Genomic DNA, 19,974 nt, shown 5'->3' with positions numbered 1-19,974 from the left:
TCTCAAGTTTTCACTTGACACCTACACGCCACAAGCACATGGTTAGGGACAGCTTGGTTTAGCCGCTTAGACCGGGATTTTATTCCTTTAGGCCCTCCTATCCACTGATGCTCAAAGCCTTGGGATCCTTTTTATTTGCCCTTGCCTTTTGGTTTTAAGGGTTATTGGCTTTTTGCTCTTGCCTCTTGGTTTTAAGAGCTTTTGGTTTTTTCTGCTTGCTTTTTCTCTCTTTTTTTTTTCTTTTTTTTTCGCCTATTTTTTTTTCTGCAAGCTTTGTTCTTTGCTGCTTTTTCTTGCTTCAAGAATCATTTTTTTTGATTTTTCAGATTATCAAATAACATTTCTCCTTGTCATCATTCTTTCAAGAGCCAACATATTTAACATTCTTAAACAACAACTTCAAAAGACATATGCACTGTTCAGCATTCATTCAGAAAACAAGAAGCATTGTCACCACATCAATATAATTAAGCTAAGTTCAAGGATAAATTCGAAACTCATGTACTTCTTGTTCTTTTGAATTAAAACATTTTTCATTTAAGAGAGGTGATGGATTCATAGGACATTCATAACTTTAAGACATAGTTACTAACTACTAATGATCATGTAATGAAGACATAAACATAGATAAGCACATAACATAGAAAACGAAAAACAGAGAAAGTAAGAACAAGGAATGAGTCCACCTTAGTGATGGTGGCGTTTCCTCCTTGAGGAACCAATGATGTCTTTGAGCTCTTCTATGTCTCTTCCTTGTCTTTGTTGCTCCTCCCTCATTGCTTTTTGATCTTCTCTTACTTCATGGAGCATGATGGAGTGCTCTTGATGTTCCACCCTTAATTGTCCCATGTTGGCACTTAATTCTCCTAGGGAGGTGTTGATTTGCTCCCAATAGTTTTGTGGAGGAAAATGCATTTGATGCCTCTCCGGGATCTCATGGTGATGAGCTTCCTCCGCCTCTTGAGCTTCATGAATGGGCTCTCTTGCTTGCTCCATCTTTTTCTTAGTGATGGGCTTCTCTTCCTTAATAGGAATGTCTCCTTCTATGAAAGCTCCAGCTGAGTAACATAGATGGCAGATAAGATGAGGAAAAGCTAGCCTTGCCATGGGGGATGACTTTTCGGCTATTTTGTAGAGTTCATTAGAGATGACTTCATGAACTCCTATTTCCTCTCCAATCATGATGCTATGAATCATGATGGCCCGATCCACAGTAACTTCAGATCGGTTGCTAGTGGGAATGATTGAGCATTGAATGAACTCCAACCATCCTCTAGCCACAGGCTTGAGGTCCAATCTTCTTAGTTGAACCGGCTTGCCTTTGGAGTCAATCTTCCATTGAGCTCCTTCCAAACATATGTCCATAAGGACTTGGTCCAACCTTTGATTAAAGTTGACCCTTCTAGTGTAGGGGCGTTCATCTCCTTGCATCATGGGCAAGTTAAACGCCAACCTCACATTCCCCGGACTAAAATCTAAGTATTTCCCCCGAACCATTGTAACGTAGTTCTTTGGATCCGGGTTCTTACTTTGATCATGGTTCTTGGTGATCCATGCATTGGCATAGAACTCTTGAACCATTAGGATGCCGACTTGTTGGATGGGATTTGTTAGAACTTCCCAACCTCTTCTTTGAATTTCATGTCGGATCTCCGGATACTCATTTTTTTTGAGTTTGAAAGGGACCTCGGGGATCACCTTCTTCTTGGCCACAACATCATAGAAGTGGTCTTGATGGGCTTTGGAGATGAACCTTTCCATCTCCCATGACTCGGAGGTGAAAGCTTTTATCTTCCCCTTCCCCTTTCTAGAGAATTCTCCGGTCTTAGGTGCCATCAATGGTAATGGAAAAACAAAAAGCTTATGCTTTTACCACCAAACTTAGAATATTGCTCGCCCTCGAGCAATAAAAGAAAGAATAGAGGAAGAAGAAGAAGAAAATATGGAGAAGAGGGGTGAAGTGTGTTTCGGCCAAGTAGAGAGGAGAGGTTTTTGTTGTGTGAAAATGAGGAAGAATGGAGGGCTATATATAGGGGAGGGATGGGAGTTAAGGTTCGGCCATGTAGGGTGGGTTTGGGTGGGAAATTGGTTTTGAATTTTGAAGGTAGGTGGAGTTTATGAGGTAGGTTTATGAGGAAGAGTGGATGGATGTGAGTGGTGAAGAGGTGAGAAGAAGTGAGTGGAGGTAGGTGGGGATCCTGTGGGGTCCACAGATCCTGAGGTGTTCAAGGATTTACACCCTTGCACCAAATTAGGCATGCAAAATGCCCTTGCACGCAACTCTGGGCGTTCAGCGCCAGGTTGGTGCCCATTTTGGGCGTTCAACGCCCATTTACTGGCCATTTCTGGCGTTGAACGCCAGAACCATGCTTGTTCTGGGCGTTCAGCGCCAGACACTGCCCATTTTGGGCGTTCAGCGCCAGAACCATGCTCTGTTCTGGCGTTGAACGCCAGGCAGGTGCTTCCTCCAGGGTGTGATTTTTCTTCTGCTGTTTTTTATTTCGTTTTCAATTTTTATATTTATTTTGTGACTCCACATGATCATGAACCTATAAAGACATGTAACTAAGAAAAATATAGTTAGATAAAAATTGGGTTGCCTCCCAACAAGCGCTTCTTTAATGTCAATAGCTTGACAGTGGGCTCTCATGGAGCCTCACAGATGTTCAGAGCATTGTTGAGACTCTCCAACACCAAACTTAGAGTTTGGATATGGGAGTTCAACACCAAACTTAGAGTTTGGTTGTGGCCTCCCAACACCAAACTTAGAGTTTGACTGTGGGGACTTTGGTTGACTCTGCTTTGAGAGAAGCTTTTTCTGCTTCCTCTCCATGGATGCAGAGAGAGATCCTTGAGTTGTAAACACAAGGTTGTCCTTATTTAATTGAAGGATCAATTCTCCTCTGTCCACATCAATCACAGCTCTTGCTGTGGCTAGGAAAGGTCTTCCTAGGATGATGGATTCATCCTCTTCCTTTCCAGTATCCAGGACTATGAAATCAGCAGGGATGTAAAGGCCTTCAACCTTTACTAACACGTCCTCTACTTGTCCATAAGCCTGTTTTCTTGAATTGTCTGTCATCTCTAATGAGATTTTAGCAGCTTGCACCCCATAGATTCCCAGTTTCTCTATTACAGAGAGGAGCATGAGGTTTATCCCTGAACCAAGGTCACACAGAGCCTTAAAAATCATGGTGCCTATAGTACAAGGTATTATGAACTTTCCAGGATCCTGTCTCTTCTGAGGCAATGTCAGTTGATCCAGATCACTTAGTTCATTGATGAACAAGGGAGGTTCAACTTCCCAAGTATCAATGCCAAATAATTTGGCATTCAGCTTCATGATTGCACCAAGAAACTTGGCTGTTTGCTCTTCAGTAACATCCTCATTCTTTTCAGAAGAGGAATACTCATCAGAGCTCATGAATGGCATAAGGAGGTTTAATGGGATCTCTATGGTCTCTAGATGAGCCTCAGAGTCCTTTGGTTCCTCAGAGGGAAGCTCCTTATTGATCACTGGACGTCCCAGGAGGTCTTCCTCCTTGGGATTCATGTCCTCCTCTCCTTCATTGGGTTCGGCCATTTTGGTTATGTCAATGGCCTTGCACTCTCCTTTTGGATTCTCTTCTGTATTGCTTGGGAGAGTACTAGGAGGGATTTCAGTGACCCTTTTACTCAGCTGGCCCACTTGTGCTTCTAAATTTCTAATAGAAGACCTTGTTTCATTCATGAAACTCACAGTGGCCTTAGATAGATCGGAGACTAAGTTTGCTAAGCTAGATGGGTTCTGCTCAGAATTCTCTGTCTGTTGCTGAGTGGATGATGGAAAAGGCTTGCTATTGCTAAACCTGTTTCTTCCACCATTATTAAAGCCTTGTTGAGGCTTTTGATCCTTCCATGAGAAATTTGGATGATTTCTCCATGATGAGTTATAGGTGTTTCCATAAGGTTCACCTAAGTAATTCACCTCTGCTATTGCAGGGTTCTCAGGATCATAAGCTTCTTCTTCAGAAGATGCCTCTTGAGTACTGTTAGATGCAGCTTGCATTCCATTCAGACTCTGAGAAATCATATTGACTTGCTGAGTCAATATTTTATTCTGAGCCAATATGGCATTCAGAGTATCAATTTCAAGAACTCCCTTCTTCATAGGCGTCCCATTACTCACAGGATTCCTCTCAGAAGTGTACATGAACTGGTTATTAGCAACCATATCAATGAGTTCTTGAGTTTCTGCAGGCGTTTTCTTTAGGTGAATGGATCCACCTGCAGAAGTATCCAATGACATCTTAGCTAAGTCAGACAGACCATCATAGAATATGTTCAGGATGGTCCATTCTAAAAGCATGTCAGAAGGACACTTTTTGGTCAATCCTTTGTATCTCTCCCAAGCTTCATAGAGGGATTCACCTTCCTTCTGTCTGAAGGTTTGAACATCCACTCTAAGCTTACTCAGCTTTTGAGGAGGAAAGAACTTGGCTAAGAAAGCCTTGACCAGCTTATCCCAAGAGTTCAGGCTATCTCTGGGTTGAGAATCCAACCACACTCTAGCTCTGTCTCTTACAGCAAATGGGAAAAGCATGAGCCTGTAGACTTCAGGATCTACTCCATTAGTCTTAACAGTATCACATATCTGCAAGAATTCAGTTAAGAACTGAAAAGGATCTTCAGATGGAAGTCCATGAAACTTGCAGTTCTGCTGCATCAGAGAAACTAATTAAGGTTTCAGCTCAAAGTTGTTTGCTCCAATGGCAGGAATGGAGATGCTTCTTCCATGTAAATTGGAATTAGGTGCAGTAAAGTCACCAAGCATCCTCCTTGCATTATTATTATTTTCAGCTGCCATCTCCTCTTCCTGTTTGAAAATTTCTGAAAAGTTATCTCTGGATTGTTGTAATTTAGCTTCTCTTAATTTTCTCTTCAGAGTCCTTTCAGGTTCTGGATCTGCTTCAACAAGAATGTTCTTGTCCTTGCTCCTACTCATATGACAAAGAAGAGGGCACAGAGAAAATAATAATAATAATATGGATCCTTTATATCACAGTATAGAGGTCCTTGTGTTAGTAGAAGAAAAGAAGAAGAAAATCTGAACTCAGAGAGAGAGAGAGAGGGTTCGGATTTTTGGTGATGTGAGGAAGAGATGTTAGTAGATGAATAAATAAATAGAAGGAGATGAGGGAGAAGGATTTTCGAAAATAATTTTTGAAAAAGAGTTAGTGATTTTTGAAAATAGTTTTTGAAAAAGGTTAGTAATTTTCGAAAATTAAGATTTAAAAATTGAAATAATTAGTTAATTAAAAAGAAATTTTGAAAAAGGGGGGAGATATTTTCGAAAATTAGAGAGAGAGAGAGTTAGTTAGGTAGTTTTGAAAAAGATAAGAAACAAACAAAAAGTTAGTTAGTTATTTGAAACAAATTTTGAAAAGATGAGAAGTTAGGAAGTTAGAAAAGATATTTTGAAATCAAATTTTTGAAAAAGATAAGATAAGAAGATATTTTGAAAAGATATGATTGAAATTAGTTTTTGAAAAAGATTTGATTTTTAAAATCACAATTAATGACTTGATTCACAAGAAATCACAAGATATGATTCTAGAACTCAAAGTTTGAATCTTTCTTAACAAGTAAGTAACAAACTTGAAATTTTTGAATCAAAACATTAATTGATTATGTTATTTTCGAAAATTTGATATAAAAATAAGAAAAAGATTTTTGAAAAATATTTTTGGAATTTTCGAAAATAACTAAGAAATTTGAAAAAGATTTGATTTTTGAAAAAAGATTTTGAAAAAGGTGAGATTTTTAAATTGAAAATTTTGATTTGATTCATGAAAACAACTAGATTTTAAAAATTTTTGAAAAAGTCAAATCTCATTTTCGAATTTATGAGAGAGAAAAAGGGAAAGATATTTTTTTTTATTTTTGAATTTTTATGATGAGAGAGAAAAACAAAAAAAATGATGCAATGCATGAAAGTTGTGAATCAAAACAATGAATGCATGCAAGAATGCTATGAATGTCAAGATGAACACCAAGAACACTATGAAGATCATGATGAACATCAAGAACATATTTTTGAAAAATTTTTAATGCAAAGAAAACATGCAAGACACCAAACTTAGAATTCTTTAATGCTTAGACACTAAGAATTCAAGAATGCATATGAAAAACAAGGAAAGACACAAAACATGCAAATGCAAAGATCAAACAAGAAGACTTACCAAGAACAACTTGAAGATCATGAAGAACACTATGAATGCATGAGTTTTCGAAAAATGCAAGATGCACATGCAATTGACACCAAACTTATAACATGACTCAAGACTCAAACAAGAAACATGAAAAATATTTTTGATTTTTATAATTTTCTAATTTTTTGTATTTTTTTTTTCGAAAATTATTTGAAAAACAAAAATAAGGATTTCAAAATCTTTAATATGAATTCCATGAATCTTGTGCTCTTTAGTCTAAAGCTCCAGTCCAGGAATTAGACATGGCTCACTAGCCAGCCAAGCTTTCAATGAAAGCTCCGGTCCAAAACACTAGACATGGCCAATGGCCAGCCAAGCTTCAGCAAACATAGATACCTCTCATGTATACAACAGCTGATATTTCATCCAACTTCATATACTTATGAGTGGAAGCCTCAGTCCAAAAGAATTTAGACATGGCTTTACAGCCAGCCAGGCTTCACATGCTTCATGAAACACTAGAATTCATTCTTAAAAATTTTGAATAAAATTATAAAATTTTTTAAAATATTTTTATTTTAAAATATTTTTTTTTCGAAAATAAAAGAAAAATTTTTGAAAGATTTTTGAAAACTTTTTGAAAAGAAAACAAAAAGAAAGTTACCCAATCTGAGCAACAAGATGAACCGTCAGTTGTCCAAACTCGAACAATCCCCAGCAACGGCGCCAAAAACTTGGTGCGCAGAAATTGTGATTACACTTTGATTATATAAAATTCATTGCTCTTTTTTTCCCTGGTAATGGCGCCAAAAACATGATGCCAATACCATGGTTCACAACTTCGCACAACTAACCAGCAAGTGCACTGGGTTATCCAAGTAATACCTTACGTGAGTAAGGGTCGAATCCCACGGAGATTGTTAGTATGAAGCAAGCTATGGTCACCTTGCAAATCTCAGTCAGGCAGATATAAAATAGTAATGAGGTTTTCGAAATTAATTAATAAAATAGGGATAGAAATACTTATGTAAATCACTGGTGAGAATTTCAGATAAGCGAATAGAGATGCTTTCGTTCCTCTGAACCTCTGCTTTCCTGCTATCTTCATCCAATCAGTCTTACTCCTTTCCATGGCTGGCTTTATGTGATACATCACCACTGTCAATGGCTACTTTCGCTCTTCTCTCGGGAAAATGATCCAAATGTCCTGTCACGGCACGGCTAATCGTCTGGAGGCATTACCCTTGTCAATGGTTTCATCCTATCCTCTCAGTGAAAATGGTCAACGCACCCTGTCACGGCACGGCTATTCATCTGTCGGTTCTCGATCATGCTGGAATAGGATTTACTATCCTTTTGCGTCTGTCACTACGCCCGGCAATCGTGAGTTTGGAGCTCGTCACAGTCATTCAATCATTGAATCCTACTCGGAATACCACAGACAAGGTTTAGACCTTCCAGATTCTCTTGAATGCCGCCATCATTCTAACTTACACCACGAAGACTCCGATTAAGAGATCTAAGAGATATTCATTCAATCTGATGTAGAACGGAAGTGGTTGTCAAGCACGCGTTCATAGGGAATGATGATGATTGTCACGTTCATCACATTCAGGTTGAAGTGCGAATGAATATCTTAGAAGCGAAATAAGATGAATTTAATAGAAAACAGTAGTACTTTGCATTAATCTTTGAGGAACAACAGAGCTCCACACCTTAATCTATGGAGTGCAGAAACTCTACCATTGAAAATACATAAGTGAAAGGTCCAGGCATGGCCGAGATGGCCAGCCCCCTAAAATGTGATCACAGGATCATAATACAATCCAGGATCAAAAGATCAAAAAAGATGTCAAATACAATAGTGAAATGTCCTATATATAATAAACTAGCTACTAGGGTTTACAGAAGTAAGTAATTGATGCATAAATCCACTTCCGGGGCCCACTTGGTATGTGCTTGGGCTGAGCTTTGAGTGTTACACGTATAGAGGTCCTCCTTGGAGTTGAACGCCAGCTTTTGTGCCAGTTTGGGCGTTCAACTCTGGTTTTGGATCCTTTTCTGGCGCTGGACGCCAGAATTGGGCAGAGAACTGGCGTTGAACGCCAGTTTGCGTCATCTAAACTTGGCCAAAGTATGGACTATTATATATTGCTGGAAATCCCTGGATGTCTACTTTCCAACGCAATTAGAAGCGTGCCATTTCGAGTTATGTAGCTCCAGAAAATCCATTTTGAGTGCTGGGAGGTCAGAATCCAACAGCATCAGCAGTCCTTCTTCAACCTCTGAATCTGATTTTTGCTCAAGTCCCTCAATTTCAGCCAGAAAATACCTGAAATCACAGAAAAACACACAAACTCATAGTAAAGTCCAGAAATATGAATTTAACATAAAAACTAATGAAAACATCCCTAAAAGTAACTAGATCCTACTAAAAACATACTAAAAACAATGCCAAAAAGCGTATAAATTATCCGCTCATCATCCAGCAAGACAACTATTGCTTGCTCAATCTAACAATCCTTGTGGGATCGACCCTCACTCACCTGAGGTATTACTTGGACAACCCAGTGCACTTGCCGGTTCAGTTGTGTGAGTTCAAATTTCATGCACCAAGTTTTTGGCACCGTTGTCGGAGATTGTCCAAGATTGACAAACTACCAGTTATCTTGCTGCTTAGATCAGGTATTTTTATTTGTTTTTGTTTAATTATCTTTCTCTTGATTTTCAAAAATTGTTCTTATTTTCTTTCTCTTTGTTCGAATTTTTTACATGTTTTCTATTGTTTGATTTCAAAATTTTTAAGTTTGGTATTTTGTAGTGTTTTTCTCTCTCCACTTTTTCGAAATTAGTGCTAGTTTGATTTCAAAATTTTTAAGTTCGGTGTCTTTTGGTGTTTTTCTTTTAAAATTTAATTTTGTTTATCTTTCTCTTTTTAATTTTTGAATTTTCTTGTTATCTTATTTTGATTTAATTTTAAATTTAAAGTTTGGTGTCTTCTTTTTCTTTTTCTTTTTGAATTCAAAACTTTTTAAAACCTTTTTTTTAAAAAATTCAAAATTTTAGATTAATTTTTGCATCATTATCTTATTTTGATTTAATTTTAAATTTTAAAAGTTTGGTATTCTCTTTTTTTCTTTCTTTTTGAATTTCAAAAATTTTAAAACCCTTTCCTTTGAATTTTCGAAAATTTCTTAATCTTTATCTTATTTTGATTCAAAATTTTAAGTTTGGTGAGTTCCATTAGTGATCTTTTTGTTTAATTTAATTTTCTTTAATCATATCTTGCTTATCTTTCTTGATCTTTAATCTTCATCCTATCTTGAGTAATTGGAAGCTTGGCTTGGTGGAACCTTGAACAAGGAAAGCTTGGAAGTTTAGAATTGTGACATTAAGGTACGGGTGGTAGTTTTGAGTAGGTATTATGTAAGGGTATGTGAAAACCGAGGTTATTTGCCCCTAGGATAAGTTGAATTGTTTGATTGTTGATATGTTTGAATAATGATTAGTATGAGTATTGAGTTAGTTGATGTGTTTTGGGATGAAATTGAAAGTAAAAATAATGATTTTTTGATGAATTGAGATGTGCCATGTGATATTGTTGCAATTGGATATTGTGATGTATGTTGGTGCTATGTTGCATGAAAATGAGTATGTATGTTGAGTTTCATTTGAGAGTTGGATGTATGAATATTGTGATTTGTGAAATTGGGTCGGAGGCCGTGATAGGGTGAGAAAATCCCCTATGTGGTAAGTTGAGGTAACTGGTGTGGATTGTTGTATGAGATTGTGATGATTAATTATTGGTTGATTGAGAAATTAGATGTATGAATGTTGTATGTTGTTGATGGAATGGGTTAAATAAATAGGAAGTGGGTTGGTTTGGGCTTGAGAGAATTGATGATTTATGAATGAGTATTTGGGATGTGTATGAATGGTTTTGGAATGGTCCATAATTGAATTGAATTGAGAAATTCATAAATTTGAGAGGTTATGAGAATTTGGTAAAAACATATTTTTAACCAATTTCGATGATGCATAACTTGGTGCTTGGAGTTTGAAATTGAGAGGAAGTTATTTTAAATTAAATCTTGTTAAAATACCTTTAAAACCATATAGAGATGAGGAAAAATAGAATTTTGTAGAGAAGGTTATGAAAGTTTGAAAATGGGTATGAAAAATTGAATTTTCTGCAACATATCAGCCTTTCTGAAAAACTGCGTTATGCGTACGCGGAGTCGCAGGGATGTCACACGACGCGAGATTACTGACTCTGCCCAGCACATCTCACGTACGCGAATTTGTCATTTTTGATGCTCATGCGTACGCGACTTTTGAAAAATTTATATTCACATGAGTACGCATGAAGTATGCGTACGCATAGCACCCTGTTTTGCTTAAAATATTTATTTTACCTATTTTGACTATTTCACTTGGATGTTTTACTTCGGTAACCCTATTTGAGATTTGATAACTATTTTCCATGATTGGGAATGAATCATATGCCTCTAAACTGTTTTTATAACGTTTTAAACTTTCGTAAATTATAAAACGAGTATAGAGGATAATGAGAATGAGATCATACGATTTAATGATGAGATTGAGTTGATTTGAGAGGATAAAAAGAACGAGATTATATGATTGAATGATGAGATTAAGTTGATTCGAGAGGATAATAAGAATGGATTTGATTGATATTTGAGCTTCTGGGGTAGGCGCAAGGATTGTAGTTTTGTCCCGCTTGCTCCCAGTCGGTATTTGAGCCTCTGGGGTGGACGCAAAGATTGTGGTTTTGTCCCACTTGCTCCCGGTTGATTATTGAGTGTTTTGGTTGGAGTTAAGGACGGTGATTTCATCTCGCTCATGGAAAGGCAAGTTGAGGATGAAGGATTCTCTCTTTTGTGTTTTGCGGGATGTGGAAAAGTGGTAGGGCACTAATTCCTCGATGTTTGAAAGTGGTAGGGCACTAATCCCTCGATGTTTTTCCCTACATTCTCTCTTTGTCTATAAGGTGGTAGGGCACTAATTCCGCGATTTGTATGGCACGACCTCACCAGGGGAAGGTGGTAAGGCACTAATTCCCCGATAAGATTTCCCCTGATGTTTGTGTCTAGGAGAAGGTGGTAGGGCACACTCCCCCGATTATATACCTTCTGGAGATGCACAGCAGAGAGACAATCATCGGGTTAGCTACCGGATATGTCGGGTTTGCTTGTATAACCGACAGATGAGCTCATTGGCCACAGGACAAGCATGCATCATTTGCATTTGTGTGTATTTGTTTGGGTGTACATTGATAAACCCAAATTTTGTGGTTTATCTTGTGCTTATTTTAGGAGATTTTATCACCTTTTCCCACATTTATTCAATGAAATAGCATGGTTTTGTAATTCTCCCGTAATTTGTACTTAAGTGTAAAAACATGCTTTTTAGGCCCTTAAATTGGTGATTTTAATTCATTTTAATTCTATTCGATGCCTTGATGTGTTTGTTGAGTGATTTCAGGATTATAGGGCAAGCATTGTATGGAAGAAATGAAGAGGGAAGCATGCAAGTAGAGAATTCATGATGAAATGAGCAAAATGGAAAATTGAGGGCCACGCGCACGCGTCATGCACGCGTAAGCGTGCATTGAAGATTCACAAGCAACGCGCACGCGTCAGGTACGCGCACGCGTCGATGTTCACACGTGACCCACTTAAAGTGAAATCACTGGGGGCGATTTCTGAGCTGCCCAGGCCCAATTCTAACTCGTTTCTGAGGGTATTTCATGCAGAATTCAAGCTTGAGCAAGTGAGGAGCACTTAGTTAGTCATGATGAGCCTTTAGTTAGTTTTCTAGAGAGAGAAGCTCCCTCTTCTCTCTAGAGTTAGGTTAGGATTAGGTTAATTTCTCTTGGATCTAGATTTGATTACTTGATTTCATCTTGTCTCCATTACAATTTCTTGTTTCTACATCTTGATTCTCTTAGTTTGTAGTGTTAATTTCCCCTTTTATGCTCTCTTTTGTGTTGATGAACTATTGTTGAATCTTGATTTTTTCTAATGCAATTTTATGTTTCAATCTCTTCTTTTATGTTTATCTTCATTGCTATTGTTAATTTCTTGCTTATGATGGTCATAGATCTTGTTAATTCTTGCATTTTGTGATGTTTACTTTTCTCGCATACTAGGTGTTTCATAAAATGTTTTCACTAGTTTTTGAGTAGCTTTCTTTACTCTTGGCCTAGGCTAAGGGAATTGAGTGACCTTGAGTCATTGGGTCTCATTGAATTGGTGATTCGAGAACCCTTGGTGGTCAATTTGATAACATTGCTACTAGCTTACTACTAAGTCAATTAGTATCTAGGTTAGGACTTATGGATTGATGTTGATCAAGCCATTTTACATACTTCAAACATAGAAGTACACTTAATGAGCTTGGTGCCTCATAATTGTTAATATATGATTTGTAGACAAGGATGATGATCCTAATTCCTATGCTTAGCCAATAGTTGTTTGCCTTTCTTTATTAGTTCTTGTCATTTACTTTCTTGTTATTTACGTTTCTTGTTAATTACAAATCAAACCCCTTGTTCTTGATAGCTAATAATTGAGCACTTCATTGCAATTTCTTGTGAGACGACCCGAGGTTTAAATACTTTGATTAATTTTCATTTGGGGTTTGTACATGTGACAACCAAAATTTTTGTATGTGAGGATTCTTTGTTGGTTTAGAACTATACTTGCAACGAGAATTTAATTGTGAAATTCTAAACCATACGAGAAGCCGATCATCAAAATGGCGCCGTTGCCGGGGAGTTGCAATGGTGCTATATTATCGGTTATTGTATATATTGTGAATAGCTTGATTTTTAGTTTGTTTGTTAGTTTTTTCTAGTTTTAGGATTTGGTTTTCTTTGTTTCTTGTTAGAGTTTGTTTTTGTTTTCTCTTAACACCATGAATTCTCATCACTTTGATTATGAGTGTGGTTCAAACTATGTTGTAAGAAATGGAAGCTTTAATAAGGATTTGCATCAAGAATTTGGAAATCAACGGTGGGAGGAGCCCCAAGGTTATGGACAACCTTCTTGGCGACAACCTCCTTCCGAGTCAAGTTTGACAAGAGTGTTTGGGGATATGACTACTCTCCTCACGGAGATGCGCAAGGACCAAAAGGCATTTTATGCCATCCAAGCCGTTCAAGCACCACCCCAACATGACTACTCTTCGGATTCTTATGGGTACAATCCAAATCCTAATGCATACCGATTTAATGTATGTGATGACCCTTATTGTGATTGTCAACCACAACCACCACATACATATGGACCCCCTCCTCAATGTAGCCCTCCACCATACTCGCAAGCCTCATACCACCATTCACCTCTACATGATTATAACTCATACACACCATACCAACCACCATATGAACCATATCTAGAGCCACTACCACTCCAACACCAATTCTCCCATGAACCACAATTTTTTCATACACCACCTCAAGACTTTCACCAATATGAACCACCTTCCAAATACAATACATTTTCCTCAAAAAATGAACCCTCTCTTCCACCACCGACCCCCAATGAAACCCTCACGCAAGAACTAAGAGATCTTGACTCTCATGTCCAAGGGCAACAAGAGGGGATGAAAAAGGAGTTTAAAGAGCTAGAGGCCAAGATGGCTATCATGGTAAAAGCCATTAACCACATAGCCTCTCATCTAAGCTCATGCATTTCAAGTACTCCCATTGACAGATATGGAGGATCAACCAAGGAGCTTAGTGAGGGAATAAACTCGGAGCTTCAAAGGGAAGAAGAGGAGTTAAAGCAAGAAGCACAACAAGAGGAAGAGGTAGAGATTATTGAACAAAAGGAAGTAGTGGTTGGGTATTTAGGATATGTTGAGTATATAGAGGAATCCCAAGTTGAAGAACCTTCTTCCACGGAGTTTGGAAGGGATGTTAAAGAGGAGAGTGACTTTAAGAAAGTGGATAGAGAGTTGAGGGAAATTAATCAAGAAGTGGATTCCATCATTAGTGATTTTTTGTCCACATTGATCAATCCCCTTAATGATCTTGTTGAGCCTTCTTCCATTGGATTAGAAAGCAATGTTGAAGAGGATGGGCAACCTCCAAGGCATATTGTGAGTGAAGAATTGGAAGAAGTATCCCAAGCAACAAGCCCTCCTATCTATGATGATTCCGCATCAACATATGAACCTTTTAAGTTTGATGAGTCCTTCCCCACTATGCTTGAAATTAATGATGAGGTGGACTTCACTAAACCTCCTATTTATGATTTGAGTGATGGAAAAGAGATAGAAGAATTTGGTGAAGAAGAATGTGAACTTGAGGAAGCTTGGCAAGAGGTAGAGCTTGAAGGACCTTGCCAAGTGGTGGACACCTCTAGAAGAGGATGGATATGAGTAGAATGCGCTTTATCAAGACCATTGGGAACTCCTCCGCCTAGTTTGTCATCTAATCCTTCATTTGAGTGGGTAAAACTTCTAACTCTTAGCTTTATTATCCCACTTGAATTTGGTTTGCTTGAAACGGATAGCCAACTTAGGGCGCTTTGTGTAATTAAGCATAAGAAGAGGATGTTTAATGGTTGGCGTTGTAAGTCTAGGCTCATTATGATTGGAAGCTCGAAATTGAAGAGCATGGATTGGTGTAGTGCTCGATTGAATGAGTCTAGGAGGATCGTTTGGTGCCTTCATGAGAATTCGGCTTCTCTACTACCCAGAGAGGATTACCATGATCAAACCGAAGATGGGTGTGAAAATAAGATATGGGATCCCGGATCACCACATGAAGACCAATTATGGGAGCTGATATCTTGGGAAGAACTACCCCCAAGCGTGGTGAAGACGGTTGGAAATTCTAACAACCATTTGAGGAGCAAGCATCCTTGGAGGTTTAAGGATGAACACAAGCATAAGCCACCATGACAAGGAAATTTCTAAATGTCCAACTTAAGGACTTAAACTAAAAGTGCTTGGTGGGAGACACCCCACCATGGTAAACTCTTTCCATTCTCTTGTAGATATAATGAATGAATGAATTTAGTTCCATTGTAGGTAGCTTCTTTACTCCTTTGCATATTTCGTTTTGCTTGCTAAGGGTTTATACATTTTATGCCTTGAATAAGGATGATTATTTGAATTTGAGTTTTTGCTTGGTTTGCTAGTTTCCTCAAATTGTTTGAAAAATCCTTAAAAATCCAAAAATATGGGTAATTCTATATTTTGGCTGGTTTTCGAGTTATAGGGAAGGTTAGGAGAATCTTTAAGCTATTTTTAATATCTCTTAAAAAAAAAAGAGGCAGGGACGCGTGCGCACGCCGTACGCGCACGTGTTGATAAGTGAACACAGCCCCTCATACATGGAACCCGAGAGACGCGCAAACACCACGCGTGCACTGTTCTCCTTGCGCAAGTTGCGACCCACGCGGACGCGTACATTGCGCGTACGTGTCAACACGTGCTCCCTTCATCCACGCTTAAGTGTACACGACGCTTGCGGGTCCATTCCCTTTTCATCCACCCATGCGGACGCGCACACGACACGTATGCGTGGATTCAAAAACATAACCCAAGGGACGCGAGAAACCCTTGCCATTCGCGTCCCTCATTCCTTCTTTCTTCCAACGTTCCCCTTCCACTCTCCCTCAGCCCCCCCTAAACCACCACAACCACCACCGTCCAGCAATCTACTGCCGCAGCACCACTGCAACCCCTCCTTTCTTCTCTTTTCTATCCTCTTCTCTGTTCTCTCTCCTCTCACCTCTGTCTCCCTTCTCCCTGACTCCAACCTCCTTCTACCTCCACCAAGCACTGCCGCGACCCACCATTGTCGCCGGCAAACCCTCGACACACCACCAACCTAGCGTCCTTCATCTCTCATCCCCCCTCAGTCTCGTTGCTTCCACAAAGAGGAGTTGAGCCTCACTCCTCACTCTGCCCTCTGTTCTACCCCGTCGTGCCTCTTCTCATCCTTTGCTCCACCGCGAGCACGACCGAACCGCCACCACTACTGGGCGGCGCTGCTTTCCTCACCTCCCCCTTCCGATCCCACTTCTGTTCTGCTTACCCTTCTAAGTTTCCCTGCCTTCTGCTCTGTTCTTTACTTTCTTTTATTAATTTTGTTTATTAATTTTTATTAGATTAGCTGTTTGAATCCTGTTTGTTAGGATAGATAGAGATGTATGCTATTAGGTAGATAGGTTGTGGTTAGAAGATTCTAAGCCTGATATGTGCTCGTTCGTGTTTACTTACTCAATACTACTTGTTTGCTGAGTGATGTTAGTATGATGCCCTGTGCAACTATGCTACTGCCATGCTGCTTTTTTACTGCCGCCTTGCTGAGCTTCAATTGCATGATTGTGTTTGATGCTGCCTGTGCATATGCAATCCATACTTTTATCATGTTTGATGCAATTCTTGGATTCGTATGTGATTTTTACTGCTTTTTGCTATCAAGGAACATCCAAATTACTACCGGAATGCTGCCCAAATTTCTAGAAAATTGTTTTGTTCCTGACTTGCCACCTAGAATTGAACTTGACACCTTTGAATTTGAGATTTACATGACTTACACCAAGTTCAATCCTTAGGTTATTGTGGTTAGCATTTCCATTTTTGTTTTGTTTTCCGTGATATGCATTGACATGGTTAGTTCAAGGAATTATTTGTCAGATCTCTATGTCACACAATATCTTACCTAGCTCATCTATTTAAACCTTCATGTGCTTCCACTTTTCAAGTTAAATCAAATGCCTTTAACTCTTACCAAATTCACCATTTGATCTTAACTTGCATTTTCGTGAATATGGTTTATTCACTTGCAATATTTGGTGCATTCCACCAGTGTAACCCTTTTTAATTCAAAATGGTTTTCAACTTGGTTTGGATTACACTAGTGCATATTTCACTCTTTCAACGCCAATTATTGCAAACTTAGTGACCATGACATTGTTGATGACTTGATTTTCCATTATATACTTTGAGGCAATTTCATATTTCATCATCAATGATTGCATCTTTCTCATGGATGTGAGTATGCTTATTTTCCATACTTTGTGCATTTCTTTTGATTGAACCAATAACCGTCATACCACTAATCTTTGAACCGGTTCTCTAACTTCTAGCTTGATTAACCAACTAACTTTTCTTTTTGCTTTCAAACTAACTCCTTTAATCATTCTTTTGGGTATGACGCTTCTTAGGCTTAATGAACAAGCATTGTGCAAATATGACTTGAATTCTTGGTTTGTGACTTTGTTTGATCTCTGAATTCTGTTTCTTGCATTTCAAGAATTCTTATCTCCTAACTCACTTCATGATTAATATCAATCCTCTTGTTTTCTGAATATGTCATTCCTTGCTTTGTTTTCCTCTACGTGTCTTAATTTTTTATATCCTGTATACCTCTTTTACAGGATGGCCGATAGAGAAAAAGCTAAGGTCACTTCAAGAAAGAGGAAGAAACCTCAAACCTTCACTCTTTCGCCTTTCTACGACTATGCCAAGAACCCTCTTAATGAGGAGGACAAGGCTAACCAGCAGCTGTGATAAACCACTATTTTATGGTTTATCTTGTGCTCAATTGAGTGGTTTTATCAAGTCTTTACACACTTATTCATACAATTTGCATGATTTTACAATTCCTTTCCAATTTTGTTATATGATTGAAAACTTGCATCCTAAGCCTTTAAATTGTATATTTTTAATTCCCCTTTCTACCATTCGATGCTGTGATCTGTGCGTTAAGTATTTTCAAGCTTTATAGGACAGGAATGGCTTAGAGGATGGAAAGAAAGCTTGCAAAAATGGAAGGAGCACAAGAAATAAAGGAGACAACCAGCGAGGAGCGACACGCACGCATGGCTCACGAATCCGCGTGAATTGGAGTTCGCACAGTGACACGTGCGCGTGCCTGACGCGTACGCGTGACACGCAAAGTTGACCAGAGATGCGTACGCGTAGCTGACGCGTACGCGTGACATGCGCTACCTGCAGAAATCGCAGAAAATGCTGGGGCGATTTTGGGTCGAGTTTGGACCCAGTTTTTGGCCCAGAAACACAGACTAGAGCCAGGGGACGAGCAGAGACTCAACACACATTCTCATTTGCATAGTTTTTAGTTTTAGATTGGAATCTTAGAGAGAAATCACTTTTTCTCTAGGTTTTCTACACACTCATAGTTTTTATAGTTTATGCTTTTGGCTTTGGATATTGAAAAGAGTCACTACCTTCGTTGAAGTTTCTATTATTCTAGTTTGTTTTCTTATTCCTTTACTCTTTTGATTACTTATTAACCCTGTTCAGATATGTATGTTGCATTTTGGAATTTATTAATGCAAAGAATTACTTTTACCTTTAATTAATTTTTAGTTATTATTTCATTTAATTTATCATGTCTTCTTCTTATTTCTTTATGAAATTTACATTCATGTCAATAGAGTAGACTCCCAACTTGGCTTGGAGTTGATTAAAAGGAGACCCTTGAGTTGGAATACCCAAGTGTTAATTTTAATTCGAAGTTATTAGCTGGCTCTCTAGTCTCTAACTATAATCCTTCCTTGGGGAGAGGATTAGGACCTGAGGTTTATAGTTGGTTAGTTAGTTACTTGACTTTCCCTTATCAGGCAAGGGATGACTAAGTAGAACAACAACCTCTTAATATTACACTTGGGAAAATCCAACAAGGATAGAACTTCCAATTAATCATTCCCCCGGTCAAGGCTTTTTAATTGATTATATAAATTCTCTTGCTAATTTTCATTGCTTTAATTTACAATCATTTACTTCTCTGTTCTCCAACTCTTAAAATTTCTCGGAAAACTCCTGACTAATAAAATAGCACTCTTTTGTCAACTCGTTGGGAGACGACCTGGGATTCATACTCCCAGTATTTTATTCTAAAAATTGTGACAACTCTTTCTAAATTGATAAGCGGATTTTTGCTGGTTAAGAACTGTACTTGCAACGCTGTTCTTACTATAATTTCTTAATTGGCTGATTTCCTCCCGCATCAATTTTTGGCGCCGTTGTCGGGGAGTTACAATTGTGTGCTAAATTATTAGTTGGTGTACATATTTTTAATTTTTGTATATTTTATTTTATTTAATTACCATGAGCTGTATGTTTCTTTCATTGAATGACGCATTCGCTGCCTGATCCAAGCTTAGCCGTGTTTGATCCTGAAATTTAAAGAACTATTTCACGTATTAGGCGGGCTCGGCATCAGTTAGCCTCTGAAGGTGGTGAAGTGGCTACTACCAATTCACCAGTCTTATCTGAGAGCGAATCTGAAGTGGCATTTGAGGAAGAAACAAGCTCCTCTACTACTGATTCTATTGATTTATGTGCAGGTAACATGGCGGAGCGCAGAAGGATTACTCTCCAGGAAGCAGGAGCTCCAGACTTTACACTGCAACCGTATCAAGCACGTCACCCAAATCTGGCTGCAGAATTTGAACTAAAGACTGCGCTAATCAACTTAATACCTAAGTTTCATGGCTTACCTGCTCAGGAGCCTATAAAGCACCTCAGGGATTTTTAGACAGCCTGTTCTACTGTTAGGCGTCATGGTGCAGATGAGACTGCTATTCTGCTAACCGCCTTCCCGTTTTCTCTTGAGGGAAAGGCGAGGGAGTGGTACTACACTCAACTTGAAGCAGTTATTACTAATTGGGATACGCTCAGGAGAGAATTCTTGGAAAAATACTTTCCAGTTGAAGTTACTGATAGACTGAGGAAAGAAATTTCCTGCATTATTCAAGGCTAATCAGAGACT

General features: G+C 38.5%; 1 non-coding gene across 1 annotated transcript; it reads left to right on the top strand.

Moving 5' to 3' along the window:
* Positions 1 to 4,342: 4,342 nt before the first annotated feature.
* On the top strand, positions 4,343 to 4,450 carry LOC148570671 (small nucleolar RNA R71). Its single transcript, XR_015908488.1, has one exon. It is a non-coding gene; the product is annotated as a small nucleolar RNA R71 (small nucleolar RNA).
* Positions 4,451 to 19,974: the final 15,524 nt, after the last annotated feature.

This window comes from Arachis ipaensis, chromosome B3 (genome assembly GCF_059453495.1).
Source record: "Arachis ipaensis isolate K30076 ecotype BB chromosome B3, ASM5945349v1, whole genome shotgun sequence".
NCBI lineage: Eukaryota > Viridiplantae > Streptophyta > Magnoliopsida > Fabales > Fabaceae > Arachis > Arachis ipaensis.
The sequence above is the reverse complement of the archived record's forward strand: the minus strand, read 5'-3'. Positions and strand labels throughout refer to the sequence as shown.